The sequence below is a fragment of the Cherax quadricarinatus genome, chromosome 5 (genome assembly GCF_038502225.1).
Source record: "Cherax quadricarinatus isolate ZL_2023a chromosome 5, ASM3850222v1, whole genome shotgun sequence".
Classification (NCBI taxonomy): domain Eukaryota; kingdom Metazoa; phylum Arthropoda; class Malacostraca; order Decapoda; family Parastacidae; genus Cherax; species Cherax quadricarinatus.
The window spans coordinates 39,951,929-39,973,707 of record NC_091296.1 but is presented as its reverse complement, the minus strand read 5'-3'; positions in this window follow the sequence as shown (position 1 = coordinate 39,973,707).

The window sequence follows — 21,779 nt, the reverse complement described above, 5'->3', positions numbered from 1 at the left end:
ATTGGCTTGATAAAGCTCAAAATGTCAAATTAGTTGCACTTGTGTCCGTTAACTTTTCACAATAAAAGTAAGTCATTGCTAGTGAGAAAACCAAAATCAGTCACTGCTACTGAGACAACCAAAGGTAGTCACTGCTAGTGAGACAACCTTAGTGAGTCACTTCTATTGAGACTACAAAAGTCAGTCACTGCTAGTGAGACAACCAAAGTCAGTCACAGCTAGTGAGACAACCTTAGTGAGTCACTTCTATTGAGACTACAAAAGTCAGTCACTCCCAGTGAGACAATCAAAGCCAGTCACTGCTAGTGACACAACAAATATCAGTCACTGCTAGTGAAAAAACTAAAGCCAGTCACTGCTAGTGAGACAACAAAAACCTGTCACTGCTATTGAGACAACCAAAGCCAGTCACTAAAAGTGAGACAACCAAAGCCAGTCACTGCTAGTTAGAAAACCAAAGCCAGTCACTGCTAGTGAGACAACAAAAGCCAGTCACTTATAGAGAAACAACGAAAGTCAGTCACTGCTAGTGAGAGAACCAAAGTCAGTCACTGAAAGTGAAATAACCAAAGTCAGTCACTGCTAATGAGACAACCAAAGTCAGTCACTGATAGTGAGAAAACCAAAGGTAGTGACTGCTATTGAGACAACCAACGTCAGTCACTTCTAGTGAGACAACTAAAGTCAGCCAATGCTAATGAGGCAACAAAAGTCAGTCACTGCTAGGGAGACAACCAAAGTCAGTCACTGTTAGTGAGACAACCATAGTGAGTCACTTCTATTGAGACTACAAAAGTCAGTCACTGCTAGTGAGACAACCAAAGTCAGTCACAGCTAGTGAGACAACCATAGTGAGTCACTTCCTTTGAGACTACAAAAATCAGTCACTGCTAGTGAGACAATGAAAGCCAGTCACTGCCAGTGACACAACCAATGTCAGTCACTGCTAGTGAGACAACCAAAGCCAGTCACTGCTATTGAGACTACCAAAGTCAGTCACTGCTAGTGAGACAATCAAAGCCACTCACTGCTAGTTAGACAACCAAAGTCAGTCGCTGCTAATGAGACAAGCAAAGACAGTCACTGCTAGTGAGACAACTAAAACCAGTCACTGCTAGTGAGACAACAAAAGCGTGTCAATTATAGTGAGACAACCAAAGTCAGTCACTGCTTGTGAGAGAACCAAAGTCAGTCACTGCTAGTGAGACAACCAAAGTCTGTCACTGAAAGTGAAATAACCAAAGTCAGTCATTGCTAATGAGACAAATAAAACCAGTCACTGCTAGTGAGACAACAAAAGCCTGTCAATTATAGTGAGACAACCAAAGTCAGTCACTGCTTGTGAGACAACCAAAGTCAGTCAATGCTAGTGAGACAACCAAAGTCAGTCATTGCTAGAAGGACAACCAAAGATAGTCAATGCTAGTTAGACAACCAAAGTCCGTCATTGGTAGTGCGACAACCGATGTTAGCAACTGCTGGTGGGACAACCATCGTCAGTCACTGCTAGTGGGACAACTAAAGTCGGTCACTGCTAGTGAGGCAACCAAACTCAGCCATTGTTACTGTGACAACCAAAGTCAGTCACTGCTAGTGAGGCAACCAAAGTCAGTCACTGCTAGTTAGACAACCAATGTCAGTCACTGCTATTGATACAACCAAATGAAATCACTGCTATTGAGACAATCAGAGTCAGACACTGCTTGTGAGACAACCGAAGTCAGTCACTGCTAGTGAGACAACCAAAGGCAGTCATTTCTAGTGAGACAACCAAAGTCAGTCACTGTTATTGGGACAACCAAAGTCAGTCACTGCGATTGAGACAACCAAAATCAGTTAAGTGCTAGTGAGACAATAAAAATCAGTCTATGCTAGTGAGACAACCAAGATCAGTCACTTCTTATGAGACAACCAAAGTCAGTTACTGCTTGTGGAATTACCAAAATCGGTCACTTCTAGAGTGGCAACCAAATTTAGTCACTGTTAGTTAGACAAACAAAGCCAGGCACTGCTAGTTAGACAAATAAAGCCTGCCACTGCTAGTGAGACAACAAAAGTTATTCACTGTTAGTGAGACAACCCAAGCCAGTCACTGCTAGTGAGAGAACCAAAGCCAGCCACTGCTAGTGAGAAAACGAAAGTCAGTCACTGCTAGAGAAACAACCAAGGCCAGTCACTGTTAATGAGACAACCAAAGTCAGTCACTGGTGGTGAGACAATAAAAGTATGTAATAAAGTTGGTAGAATTACCGACAATATGTAAAGTAAAAGGACACATGTTCAACTAATGTGACATTTTATTGTGGCAACGTTTCGCTCTCCGGGGCTTTATCAAGCCTTTACTTAATGGTTTGATAAAGCTCAAAATGTCAAATTAGTTGCACTTGTGTCCGTTAACTTTTCACAATAAAAGTAAGTCATTGCTAGTGAGAAAACCAAAATCAGTCACTGCTACTGAGACAACCAAAGTAAGTCACTGCTAGTGAGACAACCAAAGTCCGTCACTGCTATTGAGACAACCAAAGTCAATTACTGCCAGTGAGACAACAAAAATCAGTCACTACTAACGAGACAACCAGAATCAGTCACTGCTAGTGAGACAAAGAAAATCAGTCACTGCCAGTGAGACAACCAAAGTCAGTCATTGCTAGTGAGACAACCAAAGTCAGTCATTGCTAGAAGGACAACCAAAGATAGTCAATGCTAGTTAGACAACCAAAGTCCGTCATTGGTAGTGAGACAACCAAAGTTAGCAACTGCTAGTGGGACAACCATCGTCAGTCACTGCTAGTGGGACAACTAAAGTCGGTCACTGCTAGTGAGGCAACCAAACTCAGCCATTGTTATTGTGACAACCAAAGTCAGTCACTGCTAGTGAGGCAACCAAAGTCAGTCACTGCTATTGAGACAACCAATGTCAGTCACTGCTAGTGATACAACTAAAGAAAATCACTGCTATTGAGACAATCAAAGTCAGACACTGCTTGTGAGACAACCGAAGTCAGTCATTTCTAGTGAGACAACCAAAGTCAGTCACTGCTAGTGAGGCAACAAAAGCCAGTAACTGATATTGAGTCAACCAAACATAGTCACTGCAAGTGAGACAACCAAAGTCAGTCATTGCTAGTGAGACAACCGAAGTCAGTCATTGCTAATGAGACAACCAAAATCAATCTCTGCTAGTGGGACAACCAAAGATAGTCACTGCTAGTGAGACAAAGAAAAGTAATTCTCTGCTACTGAGATAACCAAAGACAGTCTCTGCTAGTGGGACAACCAAAGGTAGTCACTGCTAGTGAGACAACCAAAGTCAGTCATCGCTAGTGAGACAACCAAAGTCATTCTCTGCTAGTGGGAAAACCAATGTCTGTCACTGCTAGTGAGACAACCAAATCCAGTCACTGCAATTGAGACTACAAAAGTCAGTCTCTGCAAGTGAGACAATCAAAGCCACTCACTGCTATTTAGACAACCAAAGTCAGTCGCTGCTAGTGAGATAAGCAAAGTCAGTCACTGCTAGTGAGACAACTAAAACCAGTCACTGCTAGTGAGACAACAAAAGCCAGTCAATTATAGTGAGACGACCAAAGTCAGTCACTGCTAGTGAGAGAACCAAAGTCAGTCACTGCTAGTGAGACAACCAAATTCTGTCACTGAAAGTGAAATAACCAAAGTCAGTCGTTGCTAATGAGACAACCAAAATCAGTCACTGCTAGTGAGGCAACCAAAGTCATTCACTGCTAGGGAGACAACCAAGGCCAGTCACTGCTATTGAGACAACCAAAGTCAGTCACTCCTAGTGAGTGAACAAAAGCCAGTCACTGATTTTGAGTAAACCAAAGAGAGTCACTGCTAGTGAGACAACCAAGTGAGTCTCTGCTATTGAGACAACCAAAGTCAGTCACTCCTAGTGAGTCAACAAAAGCCAGTCACTGATATTGAGTAAACCAAAGGCAGTCATTGCTAGTAAGACAACCAATGTCAGTCATTGTTAGTGAGACAACCAAAGTTAGTGACTGCTAGTGGGACAACCAAATATAGTCTCTGCTAGTTAGACAACCAAAGTTAGTCATTGGTAGTGAGACAACCAAAGTTAGTCACTGCTAGTTGGACAACCAACTTCAGTCACTGCTAATGGGACAACCAAAGCCGGTCACTAAAAGTGAGACAACCAAAGCCAGTCATTGCTAGTTAGAAAACCAAAGCCAGTCACTGCTAGTGAGACAACAAAAGCCAGTCACTTATAGTGAAACAACGAAAGTCAGTCACTGCTAGTGAGAGAACCAAAGTCAGTCACTGAAAGTGAAATAACCAAAGTCAGTCACTGCTAATGAGACAACCAAAGTCAGTCACTGATAGTGAGAAAACCAAAGGTAGTGACTGCTATTGAGACAACCAACGTCAGTCACTTCTAGTGAGACAACTAAAGTCAGCCAATGCTAATGAGGCAACAAAAGTCAGTCACTGCTAGGGAGACAACCAAAGTCAGTCACTGTTAGTGAGACAACCATAGTGAGTCACTTCTATTGAGACTACAAATGTCAGTCACTGCTAGTGAGACAACCAAAGTCAGTCACAGCTAGTGAGACAACCATAGTGAGTCACTTCCTTTGAGACTACAAAAATCAGTCACTGCTAGTGAGACAATGAAAGCCAGTCACTGCCAGTGACACAACCAATGTCAGTCACTGCTAGTGAGACAACCAAAGCCAGTCACTGCTATTGAGACTACCAAAGTCAGTCACTGCTAGTGAGACAATCAAAGCCACTCACTGCTAGTTAGACAACCAAAGTCAGTCGCTGCTAATGAGACAAGCAAAGACAGTCACTGCTAGTGAGACAACTAAAACCAGTCACTGCTAGTGAGACAACAAAAGCGTGTCAATTATAGTGAGACAACCAAAGTCAGTCACTGCTTGTGAGAGAACCAAAGTCAGTCACTGCTAGTGAGACAACCAAAGTCTGTCACTGAAAGTGAAACAACCAAAGTCAGTCATTGCTAATGAGACAACTAAAACCAGTCACTGCTAGTGAGACAACAAAAGCCTGTCAATTATAGTGAGACAACCAAAGTCAGTCACTGCTTGTGAGACAACCAAAGTCAGTCAATGCTAGTGAGACAACCAAAGTCAGTCATTGCTAGAAGGACAACCAAAGATAGTCAATGCTAGTTAGACAACCAAAGTCCGTCATTGGTAGTGCGACAACCGATGTTAGCAACTGCTGGTGGGACAACCATCGTCAGTCACTGCTAGTGGGACAACTAAAGTCGGTCACTGCTAGTGAGGCAACCAAACTCAGCCATTGTTATTGTGACAACCAAAGTCAGTCACTGCTAGTGAGGCAACCAAAGTCAGTCACTGCTAGTTAGACAACCAATGTCAGTCACTGCTATTGATACAACCAAAGGAAATCACTGCTATTGAGACAATCAAAGTCAGACACTGCTTGTGAGACAACCGAAGTCAGTCACTGCTAGTGAGACAACCAAAGGCAGTCATTTCTAGTGAGACAACCAAAGTCAGTCACTGCTAGTGAGGCAACAAAAGCCAGTCACTGATATTGAGTCAACCAAACATAGTCACTGCTAGTGAGGCAACCAAACTCGGCCATTGTTATTGTGACAACCAAAGTCAGTCACTGCTAGTGAGGCAACCAAAGTCAGTCACTGTTATTGGGACAACCAAAGTCAGTCACTGCGATTGAGACAACCAAAATCAGTTAAGTGCTAGTGAGACAATAAAAATCAGTCTATGCTAGTGAGACAACCAAGATCAGTCACTTCTTATGAGACAACCAAAGTCAGTTACTGCTTGTGGAATTACCAAAATCAGTCACTTCTAGAGTGGCAACCAAATTTAGTCACTGTTAGTTAGACAAACAAAGCCAGTCACTGCTAGTTAGACAAATAAAGCCTGCCACTGCTAGTGAGACAACAAAAGTTAATCACTGCTAGTGAGACAACCCAAGCCAGTCACTGCTAGTGAGAGAACCAAAGCCAGCCACTGCTAGTGAGAAAACGAAAGTCAGTCACTGCTAGAGAAACAACCAAGGCCAGTCACTGTTAATGAGACAACCAAAGTCAGTCACTGGTGGTGAGACAATAAAAGTATGTAATAAAGTTGGTAGAATTACCGACAATATGTAAAGTAAAAGGACACATGTTCAACTAATGTGACATTTTATTGTGGCAACGTTTCGCTCTCCGGGGCTTTATCAAGCCTTTACTTAATGGCTTGATAAAGCTCAAAATGTCAAATTAGTTGCACTTGTGTCCGTTAACTTTTCACAATAAAAGTAAGTCATTGCTAGTGAGAAAACCAAAATCAGTCACTGCTACTGAGACAACCAAAGTAAGTCACTGCTAGTGAGACAACCAAAGTCCGTCACTGCTATTGAGACAACCAAAGTCAATTACTGCCAGTGAGACAACAAAAATCAGTCACTACTAACGAGACAACCAGAATCAGTCACTGCTAGTGAGACAAAGAAAATCAGTCACTGCCAGTGAGACAACCAAAGTCAGTCATTGCTAGTGAGACAACCAAAGTCAGTCATTGCTAGAAGGACAACCAAAGAGAGTCAATGCTAGTTAGACAACCAAAGTCCGTCATTGGTAGTGAGACAACCAAAGTTAGCAACTGCTAGTGGGACAACCATCGTCAGTCACTGCTAGTGGGAAAACTAAAGTCGGTCACTGCTAGTGAGGCAACCAAACTCAGCCATTGTTATTGTGACAACCAAAGTCAGTCACTGATAGTGAGGCAACCAAAGTCAGTCACTGCTATTGAGACAACCAATGTCAGTCACTGCTAGTGATACAACTAAAGAAAATCACTGCTATTGAGACAATCAAAGTCAGACACTGCTTGTGAGACAACCGAAGTCAGTCATTTCTAGTGAGACAACCAAAGTCAGTCACTGCTAGTGAGGCAACAAAAGCCAGTAACTGATATTGAGTCAACCAAACATAGTCACTGCAAGTGAGACAACCAAAGTCAGTCATTGCTAGTGAGACAACCGAAGTCAGTCATTGCTAATGAGACAACCAAAATCAATCTCTGCTAGTGGGACAACCAAAGATAGTCACTGCTAGTGAGACAAAGAAAAGTAATTCTCTGCTACTGAGATAACCAAAGACAGTCTCTGCTAGTGGGACAACCAAAGGTAGTCACTGCTAGTGAGACAACCAAAGTCAGTCATCGCTAGTGAGACAACCAAAGTCATTCTCTGCTAGTGGGAAAACCAATGTCAGTCACTGCTAGTGAGACAACCAAATCCAGTCACTGCAATTGAGACTACAAAAGTCAGTCTCTGCAAGTGAGACAATCAAAGCCAGTCACTGCTAGCTAGACAACCAAAGTCAGTCACTGCTAGTGAGACAAACAAAGACAGTCACTGCTAGTGAGACAACTAAAGCCAGTCACTGCTAGTGAGACAACAAAAGCCAGTCAATTATAGTGAGACGACCAAAGTCAGTCACTGCTAGTGAGAGAACCAAAGTCAGTCACTGCTAGTGAGACAACCAAATTCTGTCACTGAAAGTGAAATAACCAAAGTCAGTCGTTGCTAATGAGACAACCAAAATCAGTCACTGCTAGTGAGGCAACCAAAGTCATTCACTGCTAGGGAGATAACCAAGGCCAGTCACTGCTATTGAGACAACCAAAGTCAGTCACTCCTAGTGAGTGAACAAAAGCCAGTCACTTATTTTGAGTAAACCAAAGAGAGTCACTGCTAGTGAGACAACCAAGTGAGTCTCTGCTATTGAGACAACCAAAGTCAGTCACTCCTAGTGAGTCAACAAAAGCCAGTCACTGATATTGAGTAAACCAAAGGCAGTCATTGCTAGTGAGACAACCAATGTCAGTCATTGTTAGTGAGACAACCAAAGTTAGTGACTGCTAGTGGGACAACCAAATATAGTCTCTGCTAGTTAGACAACCAAAGTTAGTCATTGGTAGTGAGACAACCAAAGTTAGTCACTGCTAGTTGGACAACCAACTTCAGTCACTGCTAATGGGACAACCAAAGCCAGTCACTAAAAGTGAGACAACCAAAGCCAGTCACTGCTAGTTAGAAAACCAAAGCCAGTCACTGCTAGTGAGACAACAAAAGCCAGTCACTTATAGTGAAACAACGAAAGTCAGTCACTGCTAGTGAGAGAACCAAAGTCAGTCACTGAAAGTGAAATAACCAAAGTCAGTCACTGCTAATGAGACAACCAAAGTCAGTCACTGATAGTGAGAAAACCAAAGGTAGTGACTGCTATTGAGACAACCAACGTCAGTCACTTCTAGTGAGACAACTAAAGTCAGCCAATGCTAATGAGGCAACAAAAGTCAGTCACTGCTAGGGAGACAACCAAAGTCAGTCACTGTTAGTGAGACAACCATAGTGAGTCACTTCTATTGAGACTACAAAAGTCAGTCACTGCTAGTGAGACAACCAAAGTCAGTCACAGCTAGTGAGACAACCATAGTGAGTCACTTCCTTTGAGACTACAAAAGTCAGTCACTGCTAGTGAGACAATGAAAGCCAGTCACTGCCAGTGACACAACCAATGTCAGTCACTGCTAGTGAGACAACCAAAGCCAGTCACTGCTATTGAGACTACCAAAGTCAGTCACTGCTAGTGAGACAATCAAAGCCACTCACTGCTAGTTAGACAACCAAAGTCAGTCGCTGCTAATGAGACAAGCAAAGACAGTCACTGCTAGTGAGACAACTAAAACCAGTCACTGCTAGTGAGACAACAAAAGCGTGTCAATTATAGTGAGACAACCAAAGTCAGTCACTGCTTGTGAGAGAACCAAAGTCAGTCACTGCTAGTGAGACAACCAAAGTCTGTCACTGAAAGTGAAATAACCAAAGTCAGTCATTGCTAATGAGACAACTAAAACCAGTCACTGCTAGTGAGACAACAAAAGCCTGTCAATTATAGTGAGACAACCAAAGTCAGTCACTGCTTGTGAGACAACCAAAGTCAGTCAATGCTAGTGAGACAACCAAAGTCAGTCATTGCTAGAAGGACAACCAAAGATAGTCAATGCTAGTTAGACAACCAAAGTCCGTCATTGGTAGTGCGACAACCGATGTTAGCAACTGCTGGTGGGACAACCATCGTCAGTCACTGCTAGTGGGACAACTAAAGTCGGTCACTGCTAGTGAGGCAACCAAACTCAGCCATTGTTATTGTGACAACCAAAGTCAGTCACTGCTAGTGAGGCAACCAAAGTCAGTCACTGCTAGTTAGACAACCAATGTCAGTCACTGCTATTGATACAACCAAAGGAAATCACTGCTATTGAGACAATCAAAGTCAGTCAGACAACCGAAGTGTCTGCTAGTGAGACAACCAAAGGCAGTCATTTCTAGTGAGACAACCAAAGTCAGTCACTGCTAGTGAGGCAACAAAAGCCAGTCACTGATATTGAATCAACCAAACATAGTCACTGCTAGTGAGGCAACCAAACTCGGCCATTGTTATTGTGACAACCAAAGTCAGTCACTGCTAGTGAGGCAACCAAAGTCAGTCACTGTTATTGGGACAACCAAAGTCAGTCACTGCGATTGAGACAACCAAAATCAGTTAAGTGCTAGTGAGACAATAAAAATCAGTCTATGCTAGTGAGACAACCAAGATCAGTCACTTCTTATGAGACAACCAAAGTCAGTTACTGCTTGTGGAATTACCAAAATCGGTCACTTCTAGAGTGGCAACCAAATTTAGTCACTGTTAGTTAGACAAACAAAGCCAGTCACTGCTAGTTAGACAAATAAAGCCTGCCACTGCTAGTGAGACAACAAAAGTTAATCACTGCTAGTGAGACAACCCAAGCCAGTCACTGCTAGTGAGAGAACCAAAGCCAGCCACTGCTAGTGAGAAAACGAAAGTCAGTCAATGCTAGAGAAACAACCAAGGCCAGTCACTGTTAATGAGACAACCAAAGTCAGTCACTGGTGGTGAGACAATAAAAGTATGTAATAAAGTTGGTAGAATTACCGACAATATGTAAAGTAAAAGGACACATGTTCAACTAATGTGACATTTTATTGTGGCAACGTTTCGCTCTCCGGGGCTTTATCAAGCCTTTACTTAATGGTTTGATAAAGCTCAAAATGTCAAATTAGTTGCACTTGTGTCCGTTAACTTTTCACAATAAAAGTAAGTCATTGCTAGTGAGAAAACCAAAATCAGTCACTGCTACTGAGACAACCAAAGTAAGTCGCTGCTAGTGAGACAACCAAAGTCCGTCACTGCTATTGAGACAACCAAAGTCAATTACTGCCAGTGAGACAACAAAAATCAGTCACTACTAACGAGACAACCAGAATCAGTCACTGCTAGTGAGACAAAGAAAATCAGTCACTGCCAGTGAGACAACCAAAGTCAGTCATTGCTAGTGAGACAACCAAAGTCAGTCATTGCTAGAAGGACAACCAAAGAGAGTCAATGCTAGTTAGACAACCAAAGTCCGTCATTGGTAGTGAGACAACCAAAGTTAGCAACTGCTAGTGGGACAACCATCGTCGGTCACTGCTAGTGGGAAAACTAAAGTCGGTCACTGCTAGTGAGGCAACCAAACTCAGCCATTGTTATTGTGACAACCAAAGTCAGTCACTGCTAGTGAGGCAACCAAAGTCAGTCACTGCTATTGAGACAACCAATGTCAGTCACTGCTAGTGATACAACTAAAGAAAATCACTGCTATTGAGACAATCAAAGTCAGACACTGCTTGTGAGACAACCGAAGTCAGTCATTTCTAGTGAGACAACCAAAGTCAGTCACTGCTAGTGAGGCAACAAAAGCCAGTAACTGATATTGAGTCAACCAAACATAGTCACTGCAAGTGAGACAACCAAAGTCAGTCATTGCTAGTGAGACAACCGAAGTCAGTCATTGCTAATGAGACAACCAAAATCAATCTCTGCTAGTGGGACAACCAAAGATAGTCACTGCTAGTGAGACAAAGAAAAGTAATTCTCTGCTACTGAGATAACCAAAGACAGTCTCTGCTAGTGGGACAACCAAAGGTAGTCACTGCTAGTGAGACAACCAAAGTCAGTCATCGCTAGTGAGACAACCAAAGTCATTCTCTGCTAGTGGGAAAACCAATGTCTGTCACTGCTAGTGAGACAACCAAATCCAGTCACTGCAATTGAGACTACAAAAGTCAGTCTCTGCAAGTGAGACAATCAAAGCCACTCACTGCTATTTAGACAACCAAAGTCAGTCGCTGCTAGTGAGATAAGCAAAGTCAGTCACTGCTAGTGAGACAACTAAAACCAGTCACTGCTAGTGAGACAACAAAAGCCAGTCAATTATAGTGAGACGACCAAAGTCAGTCACTGCTAGTGAGAGAACCAAAGTCAGTCACTGCTAGTGAGACAACCAAATTCTGTCACTGAAAGTGAAATAACCAAAGTCAGTCGTTGCTAATGAGACAACCAAAATCAGTCACTGCTAGTGAGGCAACCAAAGTCATTCACTGCTAGGGAGATAACCAAGGCCAGTCACTGCTATTGAGACAACCAAAGTCAGTCACTCCTAGTGAGTGAACAAAAGCCAGTCACTTATTTTGAGTAAACCAAAGAGAGTCACTGCTAGTGAGACAACCAAGTGAGTCTCTGCTATTGAGACAACCAAAGTCAGTCACTCCTAGTGAGTCAACAAAAGCCAGTCACTGATATTGAGTAAACCAAAGGCAGTCATTGCTAGTGAGACAACCAATGTCAGTCATTGTTAGTGAGACAACCAAAGTTAGTGACTGCTAGTGGGACAACCAAATATAGTCTCTGCTAGTTAGACAACCAAAGTTAGTCATTGGTAGTGAGACAACCAAAGTTAGTCACTGCTAGTTGGACAACCAACTTCAGTCACTGCTAATGGGACAACCAAAGCCGGTCACTAAAAGTGAGACAACCAAAGCCAGTCATTGCTAGTTAGAAAACCAAAGCCAGTCACTGCTAGTGAGACAACAAAAGCCAGTCACTTATAGTGAAACAACGAAAGTCAGTCACTGCTAGTGAGAGAACCAAAGTCAGTCACTGAAAGTGAAATAACCAAAGTCAGTCACTGCTAATGAGACAACCAAAGTCAGTCACTGATAGTGAGAAAACCAAAGGTAGTGACTGCTATTGAGACAACCAACGTCAGTCACTTCTAGTGAGACAACTAAAGTCAGCCAATGCTAATGAGGCAACAAAAGTCAGTCACTGCTAGGGAGACAACCAAAGTCAGTCACTGTTAGTGAGACAACCATAGTGAGTCACTTCTATTGAGACTACAAATGTCAGTCACTGCTAGTGAGACAACCAAAGTCAGTCACAGCTAGTGAGACAACCATAGCGAGTCACTTCCTTTGAGACTACAAAAGTCAGTCACTGCTAGTGAGACAATGAAAGCCAGTCACTGCCAGTGACACAACCAATGTCAGTCACTGCTAGTGAGACAACCAAAGCCAGTCACTGCTATTGAGACTACCAAAGTCAGTCACTGCTAGTGAGACAATCAAAGCCACTCACTGCTAGTTAGACAACCAAAGTCAGTCGCTGCTAATGAGACAAGCAAAGACAGTCACTGCTAGTGAGACAACTAAAACCAGTCACTGCTAGTGAGACAACAAAAGCGTGTCAATTATAGTGAGACAACCAAAGTCAGTCACTGCTTGTGAGAGAACCAAAGTCAGTCACTGCTAGTGAGACAACCAAAGTCTGTCACTGAAAGTGAAACAACCAAAGTCAGTCATTGCTAATGAGACAACTAAAACCAGTCACTGCTAGTGAGACAACAAAAGCCTGTCAATTATAGTGAGACAACCAAAGTCAGTCACTGCTTGTGAGACAACCAAAGTCAGTCAATGCTAGTGAGACAACCAAAGTCAGTCATTGCTAGAAGGACAACCAAAGATAGTCAATGCTAGTTAGACAACCAAAGTCCGTCATTGGTAGTGCGACAACCGATGTTAGCAACTGCTGGTGGGACAACCATCGTCAGTCACTGCTAGTGGGACAACTAAAGTCGGTCACTGCTAGTGAGGCAACCAAACTCAGCCATTGTTATTGTGACAACCAAAGTCAGTCACTGCTAGTGAGGCAACCAAAGTCAGTCACTGCTAGTTAGACAACCAATGTCAGTCACTGCTATTGATACAACCAAAGGAAATCACTGCTATTGAGACAATCAAAGTCAGACACTGCTTGTGAGACAACCGAAGTCAGTCACTGCTAGTGAGACAACCAAAGGCAGTCATTTCTAGTGAGACAACCAAAGTCAGTCACTGCTAGTGAGGCAACAAAAGCCAGTCACTGATATTGAATCAACCAAACATAGTCACTGCTAGTGAGGCAACCAAACTCGGCCATTGTTATTGTGACAACCAAAGTCAGTCACTGCTAGTGAGGCAACCAAAGTCAGTCACTGTTATTGGGACAACCAAAGTCAGTCACTGCGATTGAGACAACCAAAATCAGTTAAGTGCTAGTGAGACAATAAAAATCAGTCTATGCTAGTGAGACAACCAAGATCAGTCACTTCTTATGAGACAACCAAAGTCAGTTACTGCTTGTGGAATTACCAAAATCGGTCACTTCTAGAGTGGCAACCAAATTTAGTCACTGTTAGTTAGACAAACAAAGCCAGTCACTGCTAGTTAGACAAATAAAGCCTGCCACTGCTAGTGAGACAACAAAAGTTAATCACTGCTAGTGAGACAACCCAAGCCAGTCACTGCTAGTGAGAGAACCAAAGCCAGCCACTGCTAGTGAGAAAACGAAAGTCAGTCACTGCTAGAGAAACAACCAAGGCCAGTCACTGTTAATGAGACAACCAAAGTCAGTCACTGGTGGTGAGACAATAAAAGTATGTAATAAAGTTGGTAGAATTACCGACAATATGTAAAGTAAAAGGACACATGTTCAACTAATGTGACATTTTATTGTGGCAACGTTTCGCTCTCCGGGGCTTTATCAAGCCTTTACTTAATGGTTTGATAAAGCTCAAAATGTCAAATTAGTTGCACTTGTGTCCGTTAACTTTTCACAATAAAAGTAAGTCATTGCTAGTGAGAAAACCAAAATCAGTCACTGCTACTGAGACAACCAAAGTAAGTCGCTGCTAGTGAGACAACCAAAGTCCGTCACTGCTATTGAGACAACCAAAGTCAATTACTGCCAGTGAGACAACAAAAATCAGTCACTACTAACGAGACAACCAGAATCAGTCACTGCTAGTGAGACAAAGAAAATCAGTCACTGCCAGTGAGACAACCAAAGTCAGTCATTGCTAGTGAGACAACCAAAGTCAGTCATTGCTAGAAGGACAACCAAAGAGAGTCAATGCTAGTTAGACAACCAAAGTCCGTCATTGGTAGTGAGACAACCAAAGTTAGCAACTGCTAGTGGGACAACCATCGTCGGTCACTGCTAGTGGGAAAACTAAAGTCGGTCACTGCTAGTGAGGCAACCAAACTCAGCCATTGTTATTGTGACAACCAAAGTCAGTCACTGCTAGTGAGGCAACCAAAGTCAGTCACTGCTATTGAGACAACCAATGTCAGTCACTGCTAGTGATACAACTAAAGAAAATCACTGCTATTGAGACAATCAAAGTCAGACACTGCTTGTGAGACAACCGAAGTCAGTCATTTCTAGTGAGACAACCAAAGTCAGTCACTGCTAGTGAGGCAACAAAAGCCAGTAACTGATATTGAGTCAACCAAACATAGTCACTGCAAGTGAGACAACCAAAGTCAGTCATTGCTAGTGAGACAACCGAAGTCAGTCATTGCTAATGAGACAACCAAAATCAATCTCTGCTAGTGGGACAACCAAAGATAGTCACTGCTAGTGAGACAAAGAAAAGTAATTCTCTGCTACTGAGATAACCAAAGACAGTCTCTGCTAGTGGGACAACCAAAGGTAGTCACTGCTAGTGAGACAACCAAAGTCAGTCATCGCTAGTGAGACAACCAAAGTCATTCTCTGCTAGTGGGAAAACCAATGTCTGTCACTGCTAGTGAGACAACCAAATCCAGTCACTGCAATTGAGACTACAAAAGTCAGTCTCTGCAAGTGAGACAATCAAAGCCACAACCAAAGTCAGTCACTGCTAGTGAGACAAACAAAGACAGTCACTGCTAGTGAGACAACTAAAGCCAGTCACTGCTAGTGAGACAACAAAAACCTGTCACTGCCATTGAGACAACCAAAGCCAGTCACTAAAAGTAAGAACCAAAGCGAGTCACTGCTAGTGAGACAACAAAAGCCAGTCACAGTTAGTGAGACAACCATAGTGAGTCACTTCTATTGAGACTATTAAAGTCAGTCACTGCTAGTGAGACAACAAAAGTCAGTCACAGTTAGTGAGACAACCATAGTGAGTCACTTTTGAGACTACAAAAGTCAGTCACTGCTAGTGAGACAATGAAAGCCAGTCACTGCCAGAGACACAACCAATGTCAGTCACTGCTATTGAGACTACTAAAGTCAGTCACTGCTAGTGAGAAAATCAAAGCCACTCACTGGTATTTAGACAACCAAAGTCAGTCGCTGCTAGTGAGATAAGCAAAGACAGTCACTGCTAGTGAGACAGCTAAAACCAGTCACTGGTAGTGAGACAACAAAAGCCAGTCAATAATAGTGAGACAACCAAAGTCAGTCACTGCTAGTGAGAGAACCAAAATCAGTCACTGCTAGTGAGACAACCAAAGTCTGTCACTGAAAGTGAAATAACCAAAGTCAGTCGTTGCTAATGAGACAACCAAAGTTAGTCATTGGTAGTGAGACAACCAAAGTTAGTCACTGCTAGTTGGACAACCAACTTCAGTCACTGCTAATGGGACAACCAAAGCCGGTCACTGCTAGTGAGGCAACCAAAGTCAGTCACTGCTAGTGAGACAACCAATGTCAGTCACTGCTAGTGATACAACCAAAGGAAATCACTGCTTGACAGACAACTAAAGGAAATCACTGCTTGACAGACAACCAAAGTCAGACACTGCTTGTGACACAACCAATGTCAGTCACTGCTAGTGAGACAAACAAAGGCAGTCATTTCTAGTTAGACAACCAAAGTCAATCACTGCTAGTGCTCACTGCTATTTAGACAACCAAAGTCAGTCGCTGCTAGTGAGATAAGCAAAGTCAGTCACTGCTAGTGAGATAACTAAAACCAGTCACTGCTAATGAGACAACAAAAGCCAGTCAATTATAGTGAGACGACCAAAGTCAGTCACTGCTAGTGAGAGAACCAAAGTCAGTCACTGCTAGTGAGACAACCAAATTCTGTCACTGAAAGTGAAATAACCAAAGTCAGTCGTTGCTAATGAGACAACCAAAATCAGTCACTGCTAGTGAGGCAACCAAAGTCATTCACTGCTAGGGAGACAACCAAGGCCAGTCACTGCTATTGAGACAACCAAAGTCAGTCACTCCTAGTGAGTGAACAAAAGCCAGTCACTTATTTTGAGTAAACCAAAGAGAGTCACTGCTAGTGAGACAACCAAGTGAGTCTCTGCTATTGAGACAACCAAAGTCAGTCACTCCTAGTGAGTCAACAAAAGCCAGTCACTGATATTGAGTAAACCAAAGGCAGTCATTGCTAGTGAGACAACCAATGTCAGTCATTGTTAGTGAGACAACCAAAGTTAGTGACTGCTAGTGGGACAACCAAATATAGTCTCTGCTAGTTAGACAACCAAAGTTAGTCATTGGTAGTGAGACAACCAAAGTTAGTCACTGCTAGTTGGACAACCAACTTCAGTCACTGCTAATGGGACAACCAAAGCCGGTCACTAAAAGTGAGACAACCAAAGTCCAGTCATTGCTAGTTAGAAAACCAAAGCCAGTCACTGCTAGTGAGACAACAAAAGCCAGTCACTTATAGTGAAACAACGAAAGTCAGTCACTGCTAGTGAGAGAACCAAAGTCAGTCACTGAAAGTGAAATAACCAAAGTCAGTCACTGCTAATGAGACAACCAAAGTCAGTCACTGATAGTGAGAAAACCAAAGGTAGTGACTGCTATTGAGACAACCAACGTCAGTCACTTCTAGTGAGACAACTAAAGTCAGCCAATGCTAATGAGGCAACAAAAGTCAGTCACTGCTAGGGAGACAACCAAAGTCAGTCACTGTTAGTGAGACAACCATAGTGAGTCACTTCTATTGAGACTACAAATGTCAGTCACTGCTAGTGAGACAACCAAAGTCAGTCACAGCTAGTGAGACAACCATAGCCAGTCACTTCCTTTGAGACTACAAAAGGTCAGTCACTGCTAGTGAGACAATGAAAGCCAGTCACTGCCAGTGACACAACCAATGTCAGTCACTGCTAGTGAGACAACCAAAGCCAGTCACTGCTATTGAGACTACCAAAGTCAGTCACTGCTAGTGAGACAATCAAAGCCACTCACTGCTAGTTAGACAACCAAAGTCAGTCGCTGCTAATGAGACAAGCAAAGACAGTCACTGCTAGTGAGACAACTAAAACCAGTCACTGCTAGTGAGACAACAAAAGCGTGTCAATTATAATGAGACAACCAAAGTCAGTCACTGCTTGTGAGAGAACCAAAGTCAGTCACTGCTAGTGAGACAACCAAAGTCTGTCACTGAAAGTGAAACAACCAAAGTCAGTCATTGCTAATGAGACAACTAAAACCAGTCACTGCTAGTGAGACAACAAAAGCCTGTCAATTATAGTGAGACAACCAAAGTCAGTCACTGCTTGTGAGACAACCAAAGTCAGTCAATGCTAGTGAGACAACCAAAGTCAGTCATTGCTAGAAGGACAACCAAAGAGAGTCAATGCTAGTTAGACAACCAAAGTCCGTCATTGGTAGTGCGACAACCGATGTTAGCAACTGCTGGTGGGACAACCATCGTCAGTCACTGCTAGTGGGACAACTAAAGTCGGTCACTGCTAGTGAGGCAACCAAACTCAGCCATTGTTATTGTGACAACCAAAGTCAGTCACTGCTAGTGAGGCAACCAAAGTCAGTCACTGCTAGTTAGACAACCAATGTCAGTCACTGCTATTGATACAACCAAAGGAAATCACTGCTATTGAGACAATCAAAGTCAGACACTGCTTGTGAGACAACCGAAGTCAGTCACTGCTAGTGAGACAACCAAAGGCAGTCATTTCTAGTGAGACAACCAAAGTCAGTCACTGCTAGTGAGGCAACAAAAGCCAGTCACTGATATTGAGTCAACCAAACATAGTCACTGCTAGTGAGGCAACCAAACTCGGCCATTGTTATTGTGACAACCAAAGTCAGTCACTGCTAGTGAGGCAACCAAAGTCAGTCACTGTTATTGGGACAACCAAAGTCAGTCACTGCGATTGAGACAACCAAAATCAGTTAAGTGCTAGTGAGACAATAAAAATCAGTCTATGCTAGTGAGACAACCAAGATCAGTCACTTCTTATGAGACAACCAAAGTCAGTTACTGCTTGTGGAATTACCAAAATCGGTCACTTCTAGAGTGGCAACCAAATTTAGTCACTGTTAGTTAGACAAACAAAGCCAGTCACTGCTAGTTAGACAAATAAAGCCTGCCACTGCTAGTGAGACAACAAAAGTTAATCACTGCTAGTGAGACAACCCAAGCCAGTCACTGCTAGTGAGAGAACCAAAGCCAGCCACTGCTAGTGAGAAAACGAAAGTCAGTCACTGCTAGAGAAACAACCAAGGCCAGTCACTGTTAATGAGACAACCAAAGTCAGTCACTGGTGGTGAGACAATAAAAGTATGTAATAAAGTTGGTAGAATTACCGACAATATGTAAAGTAAAAGGACACATGTTCAACTAATGTGACATTTTATTGTGGCAACGTTTCGCTCTCCGGGGCTTTATCAAGCCTTTACTTAATGGCTTGATAAAGCTCAAAATGTCAAATTAGTTGCACTTGTGTCCGTTAACTTTTCACAATAAAAGTAAGTCATTGCTAGTGAGAAAACCAAAATCAGTCACTGCTACTGAGACAACCAAAGTAAGTCACTGCTAGTGAGACAACCAAAGTCCGTCACTGCTATTGAGACAACCAAAGTCAATTACTGCCAGTGAGACAACAAAAATCAGTCACTACTAACGAGACAACCAGAATCAGTCACTGCTAGTGAGACAAAGAAAATCAGTCACTGCCAGTGAGACAACCAAAGTCAGTCATTGCTAGTGAGACAACCAAAGTCAGTCATTGCTAGAAGGACAACCAAAGAGAGTCAATGCTAGTTAGACAACCAAAGTCCGTCATTGGTAGTGAGACAACCAAAGTTAGCAACTGCTAGTGGGACAACCATCGTCTCACTGCTAGTGGGAAAACTAAAGTCGGTCACTGCTAGTGAGGCAACCAAACTCAGCCATTATTGTGACAACCAAAGTCAGTCACTGGTGAGGCAACCAAAGTCAGTCACTGCTATTGAGACAACCAATGTCAGTCACTGCTAGTGATACACTAAAGCTATTGAGACAATCAAAGTCAGGACAACCAAGTCAGTCATTTCTAGTGAGACAACTCAGTCACTAGTGAGGCAACAAAAGCCAGTAACTGATATTGAGAACCAAACATAGTCACTGCAAGTGAGACAACCAAAGTCAGTTGCTAGTGAGACAACCGAAGTCAGTCATTGCTAATGAGACAACCAAAATCAATCTCTGCTAGTGGGACAACCAAAGATAGTCACTGCTAGTGAGACAAAGAAAAGCAATTCTCTGCTACTGAGATAACCGAAGACAGTCTCTGCTAGTGGGACAACCAAAGGTAGTCACTGCTAGTGAGACAACCAAAGCCAGTCATTGCTAGTGAGACAACCAAAGTCAGTCTCTGCTAGGGGGAAAACCAATGTCAGTCACTGCTAGTGAGACAACCAAATCCAGTCACTGCTATTGAGACTACAAAAGTCAGTCTCTGCAAGTGAGACAATCAAAGCCAGTCACTGCTAGTTAGACAACCAAAGTCAGTCACTGCTAGTGAGACAAACAAAGACAGTCACTGCTAGTGAGACAACAAAAGCCAGTCACTGCTAGTGAGACAACAAAAACCTGTCACTGCTATTGAGACAACCAAAGCCAGTCACTAAAAGTAAGAACCAAAGCCAGTCACTGCTAGTGAGACAACAAAAGCCAGTCACAGTTAGTGAGACAACCATAGTGAGTCACTTCTATTGAGACTACAAAAGTCAGTCACTGCTAGTGAGACAACAAAAGTCAGTCACAGTAAGTGAGACAACCATAGTGAGTCACTTTTGAGACTACAAAAGTCAGTCACTGCTAGTGTGACAATGAAAGCCAGTCACTGCCAGTGACACAACCAATGTCAGTCACTGCTATTGAGACTACCAAAGTCAGTCACTGCTAGTGAGAAAATCAAAGCCACTCACTGCTATTTAGACAACCAAAGTCAGTCGCTGCTAGTGAGATAAGCAAAGTCAGTCAATGCTAGTGAGACAACTAAAACCAGTCACTGCTAGTGAGACAACAAAAGCCAGTCAATTATAGTGAGACGACCAAAGTCAGTCACTGCTAGTGAGAGAACCAAAGTCAGTCACTGCTAGTGAGACAACCAAATTCTGTCACCAAAGTTAGTCATTGGTAGTGAGACAACCAAAGTTAGTCACTGCTAGTTGGACAACCAACTTCAGTCACTGCTAATGGGACAACCAAAGCCGGTCACTGCTAGTGAGGCAACCAAAGTCAGTCACTGCTAGTGAGACAACCAATGTCAGTCACTGCTAGTGATACAACCAAAGGAAATCACTGCTTGACAGACAACTAAAGGAAATCACTGCTTGACAGACAACCAAAGTCAGACACTGCTTGTGACACAACCAATGTCAGTCACTGCTAGTGAGACAAACAAAGGCAGTCATTTCTAGTTAGACAACCAAAGTCAATCACTGCTAGTGAGGAAACAAAAGCCAGTCACTGATATTGAGTCAACCAAAGATAATCACTGCTAGTGAGACAACCAAAGTCAGTCATTGCTGGTGAGACAACCGAAGTCAGTGATTGCAAGTGTGACAACCAAAATCCATCTTTGCTAGTGGGGCAACCAAAGACAGTCACTGCTAGTGAGACAACCAAAGTCATTCTCTGCTACTGAGACAACCAAAGTCTGTCACTGAAAGTGAAATAACCAAATTCAGTCGTTGCAAATGAGACAACCAAAATCAGTCACTGCTAGTGAGACAACCAAAGTCAGTCACTGCTAGAGAGACAACCAAGGCCAGTCACTGCTATTGAGACAACCAAAGTCAGTCACTCCTAGTGAGTGAACAAAAGCTACTCACTGATTTTGAGTAAACCAAAGACAGTCACTGCTAGTGAGACAACCAAAGTCAGTCACTGCTAGTGAGGCAACAAAAGCCAGTCACTGATATTGAGTCAACCGAAGATAGTCACTGCTAGTGAGACAACGAAAGTCAGTCATTGCTAGTGAGACATCCAAAGTCAGTCAATGCTATTGAGACAACCAAAGTCAACCAAATCCAGTCACTGCAATTGAGACTACCAAAGTCAGTCACTGCTAGTGAGAAAATCAAAGCCACTCACTGCTATTTAGACAACCAAAGTCAGTCGCTGCTAGTGAGATAAGCAAAGTCAGTCAATGCTAGTGAGACAACTAAAACCAGTCACTGCTAGTGAGACAACAAAAGCCAGTCAATTATAGTGAGACGACCAAAGTCAGTCACTGCTAGTGAGAGAACCAAAGTCAGTCACTGCTAGTGAGACAACCAAATTCTGTCACTGAAAGTGAAATAACCAAAGTCAGTCGTT